Source organism: Psammomys obesus, unplaced genomic scaffold (genome assembly GCF_907164565.1).
Source record: "Psammomys obesus unplaced genomic scaffold, mPsaObe1.curated_primary_1811, whole genome shotgun sequence".
Lineage (NCBI taxonomy): Eukaryota > Metazoa > Chordata > Mammalia > Rodentia > Muridae > Psammomys > Psammomys obesus.
The window spans coordinates 1,885-6,428 of NW_026593829.1; the positions used below are offsets into that span (position 1 = coordinate 1,885).

Sequence of the window (4,544 nt, forward strand, 5' to 3'; positions counted from 1 at the left end):
TGGGGCATCATAGATCATGGTGAGAGTGTTGGGGCGGGTAACAGAAATGAGATCTCTTCTAGTTAGAGACGTAGCACTCTTCTAGTTAGCACGTAGCTGCTGCCGTGGCTCGGCAGCTTAGGAGACCTAGCCTGAGGAGCTGAGTCCCAGGGAAAGCAGAGAGCTGACTCCTGTGAACTGTCCAGCGTTTGTGAGGACACGCACACGCGAGCACACATAAATAAGTGCAATAAAAAAAGTAAACAGAAAAACCAGGAACTGTTGCCCCTAAATCATTGCCACTACAGGTCACTAGAAGAGAGGGTTTGCACATATGGCCCCAAATGTCTGAGCTTTTTTTTTTTTAATGTAGTTTTTGCTTGTGATGTGTAGGCTCTTGCTGTGTAACACTGGCAGGCCAGGCCGGCCTCAAACCTGGGTGAGACCCCTGCCTCTGCCTCTCAAGGTCTGTGCCACTGAGCCTGGCTTCCAGGCTCTTCCGGAAATGAAGTTCTGCTGATGTCTCACTTTTATTGATGTACATTTATGTGACTTCTTCAGTCTCACTGGCCCATGTGTTTCCTGCTGTCCTTGTACTGATCGCTGTAACAGCTCTCGCTGCCCGTGTTTCCTGTCAGCACGGCAAGCGAGAGCTTATAGAACTGTTAGAGGTAACTCTTAGGGTCTGTGGATGGCACATATTGTGGAAGTGAATTTTTGTGTGTGTGTTTATTTACAGAAGAAGTCCTGATATCCAAGCAAAGGAAGAGCTGTGGAAGCACATCCAGTGAGTACTGGTTCTCTCCCACGTGTGCAGTTAAAGAATATATATGCACATATTCCGAGTAAACACACAATAGGAATGTTTTGAGCATGTGGATGTTTATACACCTGTGCATGCCTGATGGTGCCAGATCCCCGGAATTACGGACGGTTGTGAGCCACCATATGGGTGCTGGGTGCCAAACCTGGGCCCTCTTCAAGAGCAGCAAATGCTGTTAATTGCTGAGCCGTGTGTCCAGCGTGTTGTGTGCAATTTTAAATCGGTTACAAGATAAACCAGTGCCACCGCAAGGAGCCTTGGTCTGGGGCCTCAGCAGGTGCTTCTGCCCATTCTGAATTGTCTGATGCTGACGCTGGTGTCGGGGGCCATATAGCAGCTGACTACAGGGAGACCATACCTCATCTCCAAGGTCACTGAGTTTGCCCGTGAATGCACCTCAGGTAGGCCAGCAGTTTACAAAGGAATGCAGAGAGAAGCAAATCTATATAGAGAAGAAAGACATCGCCACAGGGAGAGAAGCTTAGCCATGCCTGAAATGGGGCCTCTGAAGAGTGTGGACATAGACAGGACGAAGAGAGGCAAAGAGCTGCAGGAGAGTGTTTCTCCCTTTTTTTTTTTTTTTGGAACACAGTCTAGTTTTCTCAGCTTTGTACACATCACACATGCATAGTACTTTCACTAGGCCCACACTTTGAGACAAGGGCAGAAAGGGGAAGCATGCCAGTTGGTGAAGGTATGAATGCAGGCGTGACAGCTTTTACCTCATTGCTCGTTCTCTCCTAGGAAGGAACTTGTGGACCCATCTGGACTGTCAGAAGAGCAGTTGAAAGAGATCCCATACACAAAAGTAGAGTGAGTACATCTTTAAGAGTCTTTGCACGGTTTTATTAGTGTGGAGGTGTCTCCCTTTATTTTCTACTGCTGTAACAAACACCATGACCAAGGAAACATTAAAAAAAAAATAGTGTTCAATTTGGCTTACAGTTTTGGAGGGTTAGAAGCCAGTTTGGAGCCCGGGATGGCAGAGCAAAGGCAACAGGTGACGGCAAACAACTGACAGCTCATTCTGATCCACAGCAGGAAGCAGAGAGGGCACACTGGGAACAGCTCAAGTTGTTTGAAAGCTCAAGCCCACCTCCGTGACACTCCTCCAGCCAGGCCACGCCTCCCAATCCTTCCCAAACAGTTCTGCCAACTGGGTACTAAGGACTCAACCAGGAGCCCATAGGGGCCATTCCCATTCAAACCACCGTGGAAAGGACAGTTCGTTCTCACGCTATGGTCCATGCAGTGTTTCAGTTTGTACATGAACTAAAGATCAGTGTAAGGAAAGAGGTGGAAAAGGTAGAAAGAACTGTTTTCTCTGTGCAGTGGCTCGGGTTTCTAATCCTTGAACCTGGGAGGCAGGAGGACTGATAGAAATTCAAAGTCAGTTTGGTCTCTAATAAGTTCCAGGTCAGCCTGGGCTAAAGGTGAGAGACTCTGTGTCAAACAAACCACACTCATAAAACTACTCACGTTCTGTACCTCATGCCTCCCAGCTCTCCTCTGCTGCTTGTTCGTGTGTGAGAGGTTATGATGAATGATGAATAATGTCCATTTTAAATATATTCTTTGGCTGAGATACTCACTGATAACAAAGTTTTATCTAGCATTTTAACACCATGAGAATTATATTTACACAAAACCTTGTCATATGAGCCCAGCTCAGTTCCCATCATTGGACCACACTGAACTGATCAGGCTTTGTGAATAACCATTAGCAAGAATCTGCAGGCTCCAGCCCTGACTGCTGAGCACATTATCGGCTGTTTTCTGCCTGGAACTGGGTCAAGGGAAAACTGGCCTGGATTCTGTAGACTGAAGTAGCCTAGATCTTGAGTGCTCTCCTGCCTCTGCCTCCAGACTCTGAGATTACAGGTGTGCTCTGCTTGGTAATGTAAACACTTCTGAGAGTTCGCCTGAATTCTCTTCAGGACTATGGAAGGAGCACACATTCATTACTTTATTTCCATGTGTGACCGAGCTTTTCCCTTTCAGAAAAATGATAAGCCCGAACTCCACACGAAGGCTCTTCCCACAGCCCAAACTCTTCTCCTTATCTTTTAGTTTTTCTTACTATGTATGTATATATGCATGTATGCATGTATGTAGGTGTGTATGTATGTGTGTGTATGCCACTCACATGTGTAAAGGTCAACAACTTGTGAGACTCAGTTCTCTCCTTCCATCGTGCTGAGCTCTCTGGGATTCAGATTCAGGCTTGGTGGCAAGCGTGCCAGCCCTCTTTCCATCATTTTTAGGTCTAGAATTGAATTTTTCTTTTAAAGTCAAGTGCACAGACTAAGAATTATGGCACATGATGTAATGCTCTCGTGTGTGTTTACACTGTGAAATCAAGTCAGGAATGTTCACAGGTCTACCACCGTATCTTGGTGTGCGCGCTGAGGACATTTAAGAAATCAGCCAGTTCCCAGTGAAGGCTGAATCTGCTGGAAGTGACCTTTTCTGACAGGAAGAGGAAGCTCTTCTGTTTCCACTGTGGATCTCCCCTTCCATATTCCTGAAGAGAACACAACTGAATTCTCAGGAGCATTTACATTTCAGTGGTCAAGCCAAGCTGGGTAATGCACTTCTGTAGTCTCAGAATTTGGAGGCGGAGGCAGGAGGCCACTTAAGATCTGGGCTACTGGGTCTACACTGTCTGAGCTCCATGTGCATGTGTAAGGAGAAATTTAAATCACTACTGCCTTCAAAACCCATTAATGATAAGTTCTTAAAAACAAACAAACAGAAATTCAAACTAAAACAAAAACACCAACCAAAAACAAACAAACAAACAAACAAACAAACAAAAAAACAAAACAAAAACCCAACCCTCCATGAGGTAGGCGTTGGGGCGCATGCTTATAATCCAGCAGATGATGAGATGTGGAACTGGAAGAGCAAGAGTTTAAGTCATCTTTAGCTTTATTGCCAGTTCCAGTCTGAGGCCAGCCTGGACTTCACGAGACCCGGTAGAAGGATGAAAGCTACCTGCAAGATACAAATGAGAATCAACCAGAAGCAGCTTGAAAGTTCTGTCTCTAGTTTAGTACTCAGGAAAAGCCGCGCATCAGCCTGTTATGTGTTTGTGTGTTTTCTTTGTTCGGGTTCCTCCCAGGACTCAGGGTGACCCTGTCCGCATCAGGCATGCGCACTCGCCTCGGAGTTACAGGCAGTACCGCAGATCCCAGTGTTCTGACGGAGAGCGGTCCGTCCTCTCGGAAGTGAAGTAAGTGGCCAGCGCTGAGCGCAGGCTCCAGGCAATACAGCCCGCGGAGCTCCCTGCCACGGTGGGGCATAAGATCGGAGGCCCGTCCTGTTGGTAAACTCTTTCTCTTTGGCAGCTCAAAAACAGATCTTGTACCGCCGCTTCCGGTCACCCGTTCCTCAGACGCTCAGGGGTGCGGTGGCTTTACGGTTCATCAGGTTAGTAAAGTTGTAAGGTGTGTCCTACTGATGACTATTTCAAAAACCTGTATTTTGTCTAAGCCTGTCTGGCCTGGAGCTCCTTGTGTTGTTGACCAGGTTAGTCCAGAATCCACAGCATCTGCCTGCTTCTGCCTCCCACGAGCTAGGGACATAGGTGTGCCACACAGGTGAGCAACCTAGGAGAATCCTGAGAAGCATTCTATGCTTTGTGGAATTCCTTTGGATACATTGACTTCATTCTCAGGGTTTTGTTTATTTAAACACACACACACACACACACACACACACACACACACACACACACACA

At 46.8% G+C, this 4,544-nt stretch overlaps 1 long non-coding RNA gene across 1 annotated transcript; it reads left to right on the forward strand.

The window, feature by feature from the left end:
• Positions 1-414: 414 nt before the first annotated feature.
• On the forward strand, positions 415-4,228 carry LOC129684233 (uncharacterized). The gene is made up of 4 exons (XR_008721298.1): positions 415-766; positions 1,547-1,615; positions 3,927-4,037; positions 4,153-4,228. It is a non-coding gene; the product is annotated as an uncharacterized LOC129684233 (long non-coding RNA).
• The last annotated feature ends 316 nt before the right edge of the window (positions 4,229-4,544 follow it).